The sequence below is a fragment of the Saccostrea cucullata genome, unplaced genomic scaffold (assembly GCF_032062105.1).
Source record: "Saccostrea cucullata isolate Sc308-1 unplaced genomic scaffold, CSIRO_AGI_Scuc_v1 ctg9028, whole genome shotgun sequence".
Classification (NCBI taxonomy): Eukaryota; Metazoa; Mollusca; class Bivalvia; order Ostreida; family Ostreidae; genus Saccostrea; species Saccostrea cuccullata.
The window spans coordinates 1-15,969 of NW_026926315.1; the positions used below are offsets into that span (position 1 = coordinate 1).

The 15,969-nt window shown below is 33.3% G+C and overlaps 1 pseudogene; it reads right to left on the reverse strand.

Annotated features, from left to right (window-relative positions):
* Window positions 1–4,390: 4,390 nt before the first annotated feature.
* Window positions 4,391–14,562, reverse strand: LOC134271366 (ankyrin repeat and LEM domain-containing protein 1-like; annotated as a pseudogene).
* Between the last annotated feature and the right edge of the window lie 1,407 nt (window positions 14,563–15,969).

Genomic DNA, 15,969 nt, shown 5'->3' on the forward strand with positions numbered 1-15,969 from the left:
CAAAGATACTACACTCCCCTTAGGCCCACCTCCCATTACAATACACCTAAAAAGATGGGACAAATGCTGCCAAAATTCTAACACTTAACCTGAAACCTATACTATCACTTAACTAGACCCCCTCCCATTTAACCATTAATAATGGGAAGATACATAGAGCAAATGAATCAAATAAACTCAAAATCTAAACCCCACAAGAAAGGACAAAGATACTACACTCCCCTTAGGCCCACCTCCCATTACAATACACCTAAAAAGATGGGACAAATGCTGCCAAAATTCTAACACTTAACCTGAAACCTATACTATCACTTAACTAGACCCCCTCCCATTTAACCATAGATAATGGGCAGATACAACAACCAAATAATGAAATAAACTCAAAATCTAAACCCCACAAGAAAGGACAAAGATACTACACTCCCCTTAGGCCCACCTCCCATTACAATACACCTAAAAAGAAGGGACATGAGAGATAAGGAGAAATGCTGCCAAAAACTCTAACACTTAACCTGAAACCTATACTATCACTTAAAGCTGACATGAACTCTTAAAAAGCCATCATTTTCATCTTTGTACGACTTACTACATTCCTGTACGCCTTTGTCCGCCATATTTCTTTGATTCCGCCATATTTAATTGAAAATTTTGGGTCACCTGTACCTGCTGAATATAGCCTTCTACGATTGCTACGATTGCTTCACTTGAGTGATTTTCTTGCCTGACTGTCGACATGTACACATCTCCGATAACAAAGTTTTTAGAAGTCCATAAACTGACCAAATACATGTTTGAAAAGTAAAAATTCAACAAAAAATAGAACTATACCGAGAATTAAATTATTTTTGAATGCATTTGCTGAAATGTAGAAAATAAACTAACACGGAATACATAAATGTACATCAAACACCCATGCAGGTCGAGAAAACGCGTCAAACGCAGTGATAAAAACATTTACCTGACTACTGCTATCGTTATAGGAATGTGCACATGTCGAAAGAATTATCCTATTTTACTTTTATTGAAAAATGCATCTCAGAAGTCATGTAATCCATTGCTAACTCAACAGTAAAAGATGCTTGGACACACGTGGCCCCTGCCGATCATTTTATTTGGTCAGGGAAATTATCAAAGGTTGAAAGCTCAATGGGGTTGATTGAAAAAAAAAATGCAAGTAATTTTTTCAAAAATAAACATTACTTTTGTCTGTACATGTTGTGAATAAAATTTACGATTACGTACATGGTTTAACTTCATCAAATTCATAAAAAAAAAACAGGCATTATTACGAATCATTCACTTTTTAAAGATATTTTCCCGTGATATGAGAGGGGGGGGGGGGGGTAATAAAACATGCATAACACTCTCATAAAAATAATGTAAGAAAAACGTCTGAAACAGATTGGATTTCTTAATGATCAATTATCAAATAAATACTGTGTATTGGCTTTATTAGACCTAATATAATTTGATTTAAAGTTATTTATAATTTTATGCACTATGAAAGAAAAAGTGAGCACGTTCACATACCCCACGCTCCCCCAAAAGTCGAAGTGCTGAAATTCCCAGAAAAAATAAAGGAATCGTAATTTCCTTGTAATATGCACATCTATACACATTGTGTCCTAAATATCTGCCAAGTTTGACGAAATTGTGTGCAGCGGTTTATGAGGAGTTGCGCTGACAAACTGCTCACCTCTTTATTGAAGATATGGCCAAATTCTAAATGTAAAAGTGCGGAAATTCCCGAAAAATAAAGAATTCAGAATTTCCTGGTGATGTGCAAATCTACACACACATTGTCTCCTATACTGTATACAGGGTTATTTTCGCCCTGTGTTATTTTCGCCCTTTCACATCTGAAAGCAATTTTGCCCCGTTTTAAATTCGCCCCAAAACATTTTTGTTCAAGATATTATACAGTTTACTTTAAATTCGCCCCGTTTTAAATTCGCCCACGCCAGACAAGGGCGAAAAGGGCTAAAATTAAACGGGGCGAAAATTTCCCTGTATACAGTAAATATCTGCAAAGTTCGACAAAACTCTGTACAGTGGTTTATGAGAAGTTGCGCTGAACCCCCCCCCCAAAAAAAAAAAAAAAAAAAGGTTTCCCAAAGTCGAAATTCCCATTTCTTGGGGGGGGGGGTTAAACTTTTTTTTTCGGTGCCAACTACTTTTATTACCAATTCTAATACTACATTTTCGGTACATCACTAAAAGGGGGGGGGCAACCAGGCTTTCAATTAACACACACCCCCTGTCCCCCGTCCCCCCCCCCCTGTTGCTACGCCCCTGGATAATTTAAATAGAATTTAATGTGAATTAAATTTCTAGACATAAATGATTACTGATTATTAGAAAAAGCATATAGGAAGAGAGAGTAAACTCCTCGTGAGAATTCCACATTCTACCTAAAACTAGCTTTTTAAAAATTCTCTTGTCTGTTGCCCAAGTTCGACACATACGTTTGAGAAGGTATTCGAGTAAGTTCCCAATGTTCCCATGCCTGTGATTTATATTTCACGTTTATTATATCCCCCGCCTGAAAAGTGGGAGGTAATCGTTATGTCCGTTCGTCTGTCTGTTACGCTTTGGGGTAACCATCTCTTTTCCGCAAATCCTCTTACACCACTTAGAGAAATTTAATGAAACTTTCAAAGAATCCTAAGTTTATTACATATTACCATTATGCACCTCCTATTTTACTCTTTGATCTGACACGTATGGGTTTAGCGAAATATGGACTTTGCCATTATAACCATATGGGAGGCAGGGGGTATCATTTAGTGAGTTCATTGCTCATAATACATATACGTCTAGTTTCTCTTTCAATTTGGGCGTTTGGGTTAATTTCCTGTCCAAAGTAAAATTATTATTCAATTTATGAAGTTTCGACATCCCGCCTGAAAAAACCCTTGATCTGTCATAACGCATAATAAATGGTACAGCACAAAGTGCGTAGGATTTTATACCTATCATTGCCCCAACGGGTGGTTACAGACACACACAGAGAGAGAGAGAGAGAGAGAGAAAGAGAGAGAGAGTTCAATATACAAAAGAATAAATAATAATTATCCGTATTCAACAAGTGTCAAGTATCCCTACCATATAGCTTTTAAAATTATCTCCCAAATTCACCTACAGAAATTATTTATATATATAAAAAAATACCTAGACTATCAGACAGGGATACTGAAATCTCGAAATACTTCCTGTAACAACATAGTTATAAAACAGTTACATTCCTCAAAATGCACATACTTTGTGGTCGGAGTGACACATTTTAAAAAAATCTCAAAACTGAATTCGGAATGTCTGTCTTCCAAGAATATTTGAATAACGGTCATGTCAATTATTTTGTATCCCCCTTCCCCCCGTCCAAAAAATCAAATGCCTAAATGTCTATCTGAACAGGGGATGACCTTTCTCCATGTGTGTATGTGTTAAAGAATGTATAGATGTACACATAAAAATTTGTATTCTGGTTAATTGCTTTTAAGATTTGAAGTAAATTATAGTCGTTAGATTTGAGATTAGTACTAAAATAATCAGTTATAATTCAATTTGACAAATGAATTTTGCGACGCAAACCAACTGCAGACTATATACATGACTTTGTATAGAATGTATATTAGAACTACATGTAGGTAAACAATTCACAATTATAGCTTATGAACATCAGTTATAATACCCCCCCTCCTTTCAGCTGCGCAAATACCAAATCACTTCTCTTTCCACTTTTGATATTTTCCCTGACCAAAATCTGATCAGCACGGACTAAGTGTATCGTCGTGCTAGTGTGTACGGAGTAATGACAGTGTGTTTACTATTGAGCTTTTATGGAGTTTATTTCTTTTTTGTGATGCATATTTCAATAAATGGAATTTAGGGTGTATTTCACTTGACTTGTGCACATCTTCGAACCGATGCAGTAACCTTATTACCAGGTATGGGTACGTTTACAGCGTTCGAGGCGTTTTCTCGATATGCATCAATTGCATAGGTCCTGCAAATCAAAGACGTTGTTTGTTTTGTTCCATTCAATGTTCAATGATATAATTTCAAAATGTGTTTGCAAATTTTACTGCTTTTTATTTCAAGTTTATTCTGCATAAATGGCGCACTGTAAAAATACGTACTCATGCATCTAAATTTCTCTTCCAAACTTGCATTTTTTTCTTTTGATTCAAATCAATAATCATTCAAAAATATGATTATTATGTTGTTTATTTTGTTTTTGAAATGTCTTGATCACCTCATTAGTTCTCATATGCTTTACCATCGGAGATGTGCGCAAGTCGATACCCAATCCAAAAAATCATTCAAGTGTAACGAGCGCATTGGGGTATACAATGGGCAGATATAACAACCAAATAATGAAATCAACTCAAAATCTAAACCCCACAAGAAAGGACAAAGATACTACACTCCCCTTAGGCCCACCTCCCATTACAATACACCTAAAAAGATGGGACAAATGCTGAAACAAACCCTAAACACTTAATCTAACTGCCTTTTTAAAAATAAATTACTTTAACTGTACTTTACAACCCACTAGCCCAGGGACAAAAAGCCTTACCTTTATTATAACAGCACACGTTACTGCTTTGATTCCATTGGTATCTGTTATCAGGGATGGTTTGGAAAGTTTGAAAACTTATTCTTTACAGATCCTGTAAATGAATATTTCTCCAAAAGGAGACATTTATATATACATTAATTACTTATACATATTTTATTTATTTAATAAAATGATTGTAATCTCAGCAGATAGTTCATTAAAAACAAGTGATGTTTTTGAAACTCTTATGCCCCCCATGCCTTGAACATTGATTTTTTTAAGTCCAAGGGGCATAACTCTGTAATTGCTTGATCATTTCCAAAACAGATCTTGACCTATATATTCTATATATATTCTATTATAATACCAGTATCTGCAACCTGTGCATAGAAAATAAATGGAAACTGGAAATAATTGGAATTTTTCCAAGGGGCAAAACTCTGTCATAAATTGCTTGATCATTCCTTAAATAAATCTTGACCTGGGTATTCTGATAATAAATCTAAATACAAAATTACTTTTCTGTATGTGCGAAGAAAATGGACTGACAGACAGCAGCAAAGCAATATGCCCTCCCTCCTTCAAACAGAAGCATGACAAATTAAAATTTATGCTTTGACAAACTTTGGGATGAAAAACAGCTCATGTCACTTTTAAATGAGATCATTGACAATTGTTGACATATATACCTACCTAATAAACATGTACATGTGGGTTTCAGAGACTACACATCATCCAGGCAGTTGCATCATGCACACCTATTAAAAAATTCAGTGAGATAATTTTACCTAAGCATTATAATATACCTTATATATGAGTCCAAATTTAATAGTCTAAAAATAAGATGCCAAAAAAGAAATAAATACAAATAAATTGTCTTTAACTATCAAAAGAGCTATAATTGACTTTATTAAATTATCAGGAATTTTGGTGCTCTCTAATTGGTCTAGAGCGAGTTCACCTCATATGACATTCTGAGGGGTTTATTTGGGTTTTCCCTCTTGACCAACCATGTGTCCTCAAAACACAACACCGTACAGTTCAGTTATAAATAATTAAACTTTTCAATGATTTAATTAAATGTATGCACAAGTTATTATCTTTTTTGATAATTTCATGTACCTATAAATCTATCAATGAAATGTTTTTTACTATATGTGCAACTTTGAAAAATTAGTTGAAAGGCCTAGTATAGGGACTACCAGCCCTGTGAATCCATGTAGAGGAGATCTGCCTTGGACCTGAAGCTTTAATACAGGACTGACCAGGGTCTTAATAAGAGTAGAAGGGGATCTGGGGTTCCTCTCTGCTTCCTTTTCTGCTTCCCCAATCGACCCTAAAATATATGAACAGACTCTGAAAAATTTATCCAATATCTTATTAGAAGTAAACTAGAAATACAGTCAAACTTGTTTTAAGAGGCCACCTTTGGGAAGTATGGAAACTGGCCACTGAAGACAGGTGGCCTCTTATTCCAGTTTGCCCTCGAAAAGGGCATTCGGTCAATAAATAAAGAACATTAAGCACTACAGTAAAATTAATTAATCATAATTAAACAGGTCAATTTCAAAAAAGTTTTTTTATGTAAATATAATAATTCAAGCTCATTTAAAAAGAATATTAAAGAATTCGAAATGTTAAAGGTTTTGTGCATGTTTCTGTTCCTACATATTAGTTATAGTTAAAAATCTTGCATTCATCAGTGTGCTTTTGTTACATTGAAATATTAAATAAATTCTTTTAATTTTCATTTGAAGTAATACATACACTGACTATTATCCTTTTTTTATAAAGAAAAAAATGCACAAAAATACAGTTTCATGGTAAATAAAATATAGCACAGAAATTTAAGTAAGAGTATGTTCACTTTCATATGTTAATAAAGTTTCAGTGTAACCCCCCCCCCCCCCCCCCCGCCAACTTAATTAATGGTAATTAACTTAATTGCAGACAAAATGTTTTTAAAATGGTTAATTAGAAAAAAAACCAATCATTGAATGTTACACTTTTACACACAAATAAAATAAACAGTTGACCAGAGAGATGTATTTACGGAGTTGAAAATCATTCCATAACACAGGTGTCATGTGCAGTAGAGAGTAACTAATCCCTATCGATAGTCTCTTGATAGTGAAATTCACGAGATAATCATGGTACATGAAGCACTTTGTTTTAAAAATAACAATTAGGTTTTTCTCATGGAATGCAAAATTTTCTAAAAGGTGTGAATTTAAAAGGAAAGTATCAATTGTAATTAAATTCTTATAATTTTTCAATCGGCAATTTTAAGCCTTGAAAAATAATTACAAATTGATTAACAGGACAAATATTTTTTTTGCATAAACACAAACAGAGTTCAGGTATCTTAAAGCAATTTTTTTAATTGCATTAATAGGTTTGAATGAGCCCAAAACTATCATGAGGATATAATTACCAAAGCCAATGCGTTTAAAAATGTGATAAACGGCAACAATTAACGAAATGGCCGCCTATTACAGTGTCAATCAGGTTTTTTTTTTGGGTGGCCGCTGAAAGCCACTTTACAATGCCGTTTATTCCAGTTAAAATATATAGGAAAAATCGTTTTGAAAGTGGCCGCTGACCGCAAGTGGCCGTTGATTTCGGGTGGCCGCTAAGACAAGTTTGACTGTATGTCCAATGGACATGAATGCCCTGCCAAGTGTATACATGTATTAGTAAATAGTGATGTGACATGAAAATCAAAATTATGTATAAGTGCATGCTTAAATCAATGTATATAAAAATATCTTAAAGGTTTTTTTTTAAACTATGCAAAATACAAATAAAGAAAAAGGAAGTCATTCAGTGAAATTAATGGTCAAAAGTTTTTTGCAATTAAATGCTCCCAGTTTTGTGAATATGTAAGGCATATTTTGTTTAATAAATGTACCTTAAATGGTTTCTTTAAACCTGTTCTAAATACTTATCTAAGAAAAGAGAGGTCAAAGTTAAAGGAAAGGCCAAGTTCAAAAATGTTGATGCAGTTGAAAAACTTGCATAAGTATGTATCAACATATGAAGTTTGATAACACAATATCTTTAAAACTAAACTATCAATTTAGGTAAAGTGAGATCAAAGGGAAGGTCAAGGTCAAAAATGTTATGCATTTGAATAGTTTACATTAGCATGTATAAACATATGAAGTTTGATAATCATAAAGCCACAATATCTTTAAAACTTAGCTATACACTAACTCAAGAAAAGTGAGGTCAACAGAAATGGTCAAAAATGTTGATGCATTTGAATAACTTTCATCAATTGTATCAAAATATGAAAATTGATCACAATCTTGAATGCTTTCTTTAAAAATGACCTAAACACTATTTTAAGTGTGAGGTCAAGATCAAAGGAAAGGTCAAGGTCAAAAAATGCAATTGCATAGCTTTCATGTAAACATATCTCAGCATATGAAGTTTGATAAAAATATCTTAATTATTTCTTTGAAACTTGCTTTGAAGTCTCATACATGAAAATAATTTCACTATATATTACTATACAGTGAATTAAATTATTTAATATAATTAGACTCTCAACAGATAATTTTGAAAGAGAAAATAAACATTAATGCTAAAACAAACATTTGACAAGAGGGAGAAAAAATACACCTTATACAGCATGGTCAAGAAAGTTTTTGATGTAAAGCATACACTAACCTGAAAGGCAATTTATGTTTAATAAAAATACCTTAATGTTGTTTCTTTAAAAGTTCTAAATACAGTTATCTAAGAAAAGAGAGGTAAAATCATGAATATTCATAATAATAAAGGAAAGGCCAAGTTAAAAATACCATGAGTGAAAAATTGCATAAGTATGTATCAACATATGAAGTTTGATTGAAGCAATATCTTTAAAATGTTGGTTTTAAACTATCAATTTAGGGTAAAGTGAGGTCAAAGGGAAGGTCAAAAAAAATGTTTTGCATTTGAAACACAAGTAGTTCATTAGTATGTATGACATATGTATTATATTCTGATATGAATGGTATCTTTTGATTATACTATCAAACAAAAGGCTTAAATTGGGCACATGGTCAAGGCACTGATTGATGCATTTGAAAAAAAACTTGTTTATTACCCAATCAAAAATGAAAAATCAACTTTTCATGCAAAATGCTTTGTATTTAAAATTGACCTAAAATAATTTTCTTATACATTTCTAGGTCAAGTAAAACTTTGTGACCATTTTTTTTCAAAATTGGTGCAATTTATAGCATGTGTTGGACAACATGAAAATTGATCAGCAAAAGTTCTAAAGAAATAAGGTTTTCAATTTTTCATTCAAAGTTTAGCTTTGAAGTTTAATTATTTTTAAAATATTCACTAATATTACTATACAGCTTGAATTATAGGAATTTAATTCATTAGATTCTCAGCAGTGAAATAAGTGGCCTTGTGAGAAAATACTGTAATGCTTGAAAATGATTGTATACATGCATTGACAACATAGTAAGAAAAAAAAATGTATGATGCAGCAAAAGTATAAAAGTTTAATAAAGGGGTTATAATAAACATTTTTCACTAGTCATGTTTATGTTATTTTAATTTTAATAATCCAAAAATGCCCATTTTTCCCTATATATTACTATCAACTTGAATTAAATCATTTAATTCAGAAATTCTTGCAAAGAGAAATCATAAAATTTTGATTATATTTAAAATAAAAGGTTAATGCTCACAGGCTAATCAACATACCAAAGAAAAATTTTATATGTTCAATAAAACTTTACCTTAATGGTTTCTTCCTAAAACTGTTTGAAAAACTAGAATCTAACTACCTGAGAGATTCAAAGTTCAAAGTCAAAGGCCAAGTTCAAAAATGTTGATGCATTGAAAAACTTGCAAAGTTGTATCAACATTTTATGCATAAGTTTGATTACACAATATCTTTAAAACTAAACTATCAATTTAGGTAAAGTGAGGTCAAAGGGAAGGTCAAGGTCAAAAATGTTATGCATTTGAATAGTTTACATTAGTATGTATAAACATATGAAGTTTGATTATACTATCATGAATGGTATCTTTAAAACTTAGCTATACACTAACTCAAGAAAAGTGAGGTCAAGGTGAAAGAAATGGTCAAGGTCAAATGTTGATGCATTTGAATAACTTTCATCAGTATGTATCAAAATATGAAAATTGATCACACTATCTTGAATGCTTTCTTTAAAACTGACCTAAACACTATTTTAAGAAAAGTGAGGTCAAGATCAAAGGAAAGGTCAAGGTCAAAAAATGCAATTGCATAGCTTTCATCAACATATCTCAGCATATGAAGTTTGATAAAAATATCTTAATTAGTTTCTTTGAAACTTAGCTTTGAAGTCTCATACATGGAAATAATTTCACTATATATTACTATACAGCTTGAATTAAATTATTTAATTAATTAGACTCTCAACAGATAATTCATGAAAGAGAAAATAAACATTAATGCTAAAACAAACATTTGAAATCAGAAAAAATACACCTTATACAGCATTCAAGAAAGACAGTAAACATACCTAACCTGAAATACAGATGGATTTCACATGTTGACAAACAGCCTACATACCATCCATGAGTTGCACCTGAAAAAAGAGTTCCCTTTAATTCAGTTGGATTAGTTCTAAGAAAAGTTCTAAAGTTTACCAAAATCAATGACAGACAAAAGACAAATTATTCATAATAATATCAAGTATAAAAAAACAGCCATTTTAAAATCATGAACAAACATTCTACACTTCCCTTAAAGCAAGCTTCTATAAATATGGAACTATGGCTTTAGACTGTTCTTGGGGAAGAAATGTTTGAAAATTTTCCTATATATTTACTTTAACTGTATACTGTTGGTTTTGGACAGTGAAACACAACATGACAGAAGACTGTAGGTTGAAAATACATGTACTGTACTTCTGATAGAATGGACATATCATGAGCTGATGCATGTATCAAACAAGAGGCTCATGGGCCACATCGGTCACCTGAGCACTGTGGATGGGAAAAAGTAGATATTGGTTTATTACTGAATAATTTATATCCAAAAGTAGTTCCATGACCAATCACGGCTTTGCTATTCTTGATAAGAAGATTTTTAAAGAATTTTCCTATATATTTCTATGTAAAACTTTGGTCTGCCATTTTTTCCCCGCCCTACCCCTGGGGGGTCATGATTTGAACAAACTTGAATCTACACTACCCGAGGCTCAGGTGTGCTGAAAAAGTCAACTTTTCAGGGCAAAATGATTGTATTTCATGAACATATCTGTGGTTTCCCAGAGCTAACGATGGGGAGAAAGGGGGAGGGTTAGACTGGAGTGACTCCTTAATTTTTGGTTGAAGGGATTTTTTTTTATGTGTTGGACAACACCTGTGAAAACTTCTTGATCAGCAATAAGTAAGGTTGGAGTTTAATTATTAATTTTAAAAATGCCCTATTTTTCACTAGTTTAAAGTTTAAGGTTGGAGTTTAATTATTAATATTAACAATGCCCTATTTTTCACTATATATTACTATGCAGCTTGAATTAAATCATTTAATTAATTAGATTCTCAGCAGATAATTCTTGAAAGAGAAAATAAATATTATTGCTTAAACAAAAGCAGTATAAATTCAAAACTTTTAGTGTCCTCTATATTTTGCTCAAATGAACTCATGGATTCAATCGATTAATAGTAACACTAACTTACCTATAGCATCCACCACACAGGCTTCTCTGGTGTACGCTTCCACAGGGATGACGCTCTGAACACAATGCAGGGAGACAACTTCTTGACCATCATTCCAGATGTCCAAGATATGTTGGACTTTCTTGCCAGCCTACAAAATACATCAATCTAATTTCACTAGACAGTTTAAATAAAATGATTTGCTTACTTATTTTGAAACATTACAGTGTAAGGTATACTTATTTGGATCTATAAACCATTTACATGTAAGAGCACAATGAAGTCAAATAAAACGAGCTCATACCTTGAATGATAAAGAAATAATTTTTTTCAGAAATGTTCGAACGATAGGCGACTATCGACTATTTGGAACATTTTTCTCTTGGAAAAAAATCTCATAGATAGCACATTTAAAGCTCAGGACAGCTTTCGTAAATTTATGTAAAAAGTAACATCAAATGCCCGTATTGCAAACCGAATCTCAGATATAAGATAATGAAATGAAATAGATTTGCACAAGCGATTCTTGTCACATTCATTGGTCTATACAGTCAGTTTCTTTCTAGTAAGCTTACAGAATAGTCAGCACAATGTTTTTAAAGTTTATTAAAATTAATTGGACAAGGGGAGGCCGCAGACTTGTCAAAATTTTTTAATCGTTGTCAGACATTTGGTCTGACAAAGTCGAATGTTTTGTCGGACCAGTCAAACTTTTGTCAGACCAGATACTTGTACGTTATTTTGATGCTGGTAAAATCATATGAATAACAGCACCAAAATGTCCTTTATTATTTTCAATAGCCTTCAATCTAACAAGTTTCCTTTCTTGGGATAACAAAGACATAAATGACAAGTTTTATGACTTTGCTATAACAAATTTACTTAGCTAGTGTCAACATGCCGTGTACGCGGCCATTTTTTTCTGTGTTTGTGACCTTGAACTACGCATCCCGATCCCGACCTTTATTAAATTTGCACTGCGCTCATTTTTTTTCAAACGGTCATCTGGACCAACGTTTTCTTAAATGTTATCAGTCCAGACAAATTTTTACCGGCCTTGCCGACAGGACCAACAGATTTCGACAAGTCTGGGAGGGGGTAAAAACACACTATCCACACGTCAGATAATTTTGTCAAATACTGCTGTAAGATTCTTGTTTTAATAATTATCAAAACTTCAAAACTTTACGGCTATGGTGTGTTCTTAGCATTTAAACATTCTTAGAGGTAATAATGAATTTATAATTGGTACAAGTCCAATTAATAATTTTCAAAGCTAAGTTTATAGCTGCATAATTTACTACAATAACAAAAAGGTCGATCAGTAATTGAGAAATAATTATTGCGGTATGTAATTACTGTACTTTCTATAAGTATACACTGTGGGAAATTGTATTCTGTTAAGGTGTTTAAGCTCTTATTCGGATGTGAACGTATACTATTAATGGTTTGAGGAATGATGCCTTTTTTCACTTTTGAGATGAGAATTTCTTTATCACATGCTTTTCTTGCATTTATTTAATATTCGAATGTCATTTCATTATTCGATCGTCGAGCCATTTGACAGATAGTCAAACAGTTTAACAACAGAGCTTCAGTTATGTAGTTCTTTGCTTTTGTACTTTTGCTTGTTTCACTTACTTTACTCAGATTATTGTTCATGTGGGACTGGGCTTCAAAGAGATGACAGTACAGTCGGGACAGCTTTCCTTTGCCAATGTAAAATATAGTACCAACAAATATCTTAAATGTCTCCAATTCACCTAAAAATTAAATACAATGATGATTAGGGTATGAAAATGGATAATCACAAATTCTTAGTGATTGATATTTTTTTTAGATCACAGAGAGAGAAAAAAATAACAATATAATTAAAATTAGAAGCTGCTAAAAACTTGTCAGCAGTAAAAATCATAAAAATTTTAAATTCTGAATTTCAAACGAAGCACTGATCCTGTATAACTGAGGTAAAACTTACAGAGGCTCTCTGCCCTGTTGGGTAGGTCCTGTGTGATCCGAGGATCCAGTAAGAGATAGTTAAAGGAGGACTTGAGGGCCCCACTCTCCAGGTCCCGGAGAGACTTGTCAGTAAACACCTTAATCAGCTCCTCCTCCATCTCACGCAGACCCACCACGTCAAACTGTCCCTCAAAACTGTTACACAGCACTGATGGGTAATCTGAGGATAAATGAGTTATTGAATTGTATGGTTCTAAAACATTCAAGCAATATGACAAGGGACTTTTAGTCAAATCTAATCATGCTAAGATAGCAAGTCAATGAAAGTGTATTCATAAACGTTCATGATCCATGAGATTAAAATTATACAGTGTAAGAAAAGTTAAAAATAAAGTTGATTGTTTTGACGAATAGGGAAATTGAAAACTGGTCACAGAATTGACAGAAGTATTAAGATCAATAAGATGTATTAAGCAAAGATGTTTAAGATAATTATTATTAAATGTAATTGGTATATTTTAAAATTTGCTGTAATTCAAAACACACCTGGGAACTTCTTCAAAATTCCAAGCTGGCCCCCTTGTAGATTAGTTTCCAGTTGTTTAAGTATTGCGAGGTCTGTCTGCCCAGTAGACGGAATAACTGGTCCAGGCTTGTGCCCTAGGCCCTGTAACTTTTGTCGGATTTCTTTATTTGACAACACATTATTGATGTCATCTGATGTATGGGAGTAACATTTCCAGTCGTACAATTCTGTCCTGTTGACAGGCTACATATACTGTTGTTGCTATTTCCACAAAACGATGATAGAATATGCCTGATCTTAACTGAATCTGTCGGATTCCCCGAGATTTATCTTTGATAGAACACATTATTGATGTCATCTTGATGAATGTTCTAGAGAGAACACATGTCAAGCTAACGGAAAATTTTGTTGATGCCAATGTCTGACAAGTTCCTTCTTACTTGGGGATTTCAAGGTGAGACTATCTAAACTTTCGGCAAAGCTGGGTTAACTTGGAGGACAAAAGCTGTCATCTGAGGTCAAAAGGTCGCTCAGATTTGCCATGGTAGGGCTACGGGGGGTGAGAATTTTCCTTTGGTTAGGGATCTGACTGTGTAGGATATCTGACGGATTGTGTAGAAGATTTGAGATTCATGACACTGAACTGCCTGAGAACGTCATTATTTTCAGGACAAAAGCTTTCATCTGACATCATCAGATCACTCATATTCACAGGGTAAAATGGGCGTGGAGAACATCTCGGTGAAGTCATCTTATCTTTGAAAACCTCACACACATAGTTTTCATTGTTCACCACACTTATCTTTCCTTGGTTATATCTTCCTATCCAAAGTCTGTCCGTGGACTAATGCCTCTAAGTGCATTTCTGTTGTGGTTCAAACAAGGACTATTTGCTGTTTGCCACACGAACATGTGTCAGTGAGCTGCAAGGAAATGAATTTTCTGATGCCAATATCTTTCTTGTTTCCTTCTTATGTCAATGTATTTCATCTGGTGAGACATATTTAAACTTTTGGCAAATCTGAGATTACTTGGAGGACAACGAAGCTGTCATTTGTAAGGCAAAAGTCACACAGGTTTGCCCAGAGAAAATGTGTGCATCCAAAAATGCAAAATTTTCAATTTTGATCTGATCTGTTAGGATATAGACCTATGTAAAAACTTCAACACTGTTCTTCATGACAAAAATGTGACAAATGCAGCATCTGATCAGGGTAAAATCAGCAGTGGATTTACAAGTTTAAAATATCATCTGAATTTTGATGCATAACTTGGGCAAGTTTGGTTTATTTAAGCCTTATAGTTTCTTGGTGAAAACCTCACACACATAAGTTTTATTGTTCACCACATTATCTGGAAAATGTATGTCGAATTCATCATCCAAAGTCCTTAGTATGCACTAGATGCCTCTCCAGCGCATTTCTAGGTTAATGGTTCTTAAACAAGAAACTGCATAAAAATTTGCTGTTTGCCACATGAAAAACATGTTTCACAATGACATGGTGCAAGCTAGAAATGGTAAAATGGAACCTTAATTAGCAAAAAAGTCAAAATTTCATTAACAAAGTCATAGACTTGAAGAAATGGAATCCTAAATCAAAAACTTTAACCTGTTGATACGATGATCACAGAAAATGGCTGGTGATTCAGACAATTCTTTAGCAGTCTGATAGTTATTGCATCTAAGATGTATCATCCATGCAAGTTTGGTCATTACAGGACTCACTGTAAAATGGAAATGAAACTTGCACAAAAAACTTTAAATATTTCATCCAGAAAATGTAGGTCAGATTCAGATCCAAAGCTCTCTGGTAAGTATGCATCTTAAGAAAGATGAGGTTTAGACAAAGCTATTGTAAGCTTGGAAATGAAACCTGCACCAAATACTTTAAATAATCTAGAAAATGTAGGTCAGATTCAGCATCTGAAGCAAGTCTGTTAGTATGCATCCTAAGATGTACCATCCATGCAAGTTTGGTCATTATAGGTGCTCAGTATCTTGAATGAAAATCCTGCACCAAAAACTTTAACCTGTTACTAAACCGCTAAAATGTAGGTCAGATTGGGAGTATCTCTAAAAGTACTGGTAGTGTACTTTTCCTAGATGTATCATCCATGCAAGTTTGGTCAACATAGGAATATAGTTACTCTGAATTTGAGACCTGCACCAAAAACTTTAACCTGTTCACTAAACTGGAAAATGTAGGTATTTCAGTTCCAAAGCAAGTCTGGTAGTGTACATCCTTAGATGTACCAT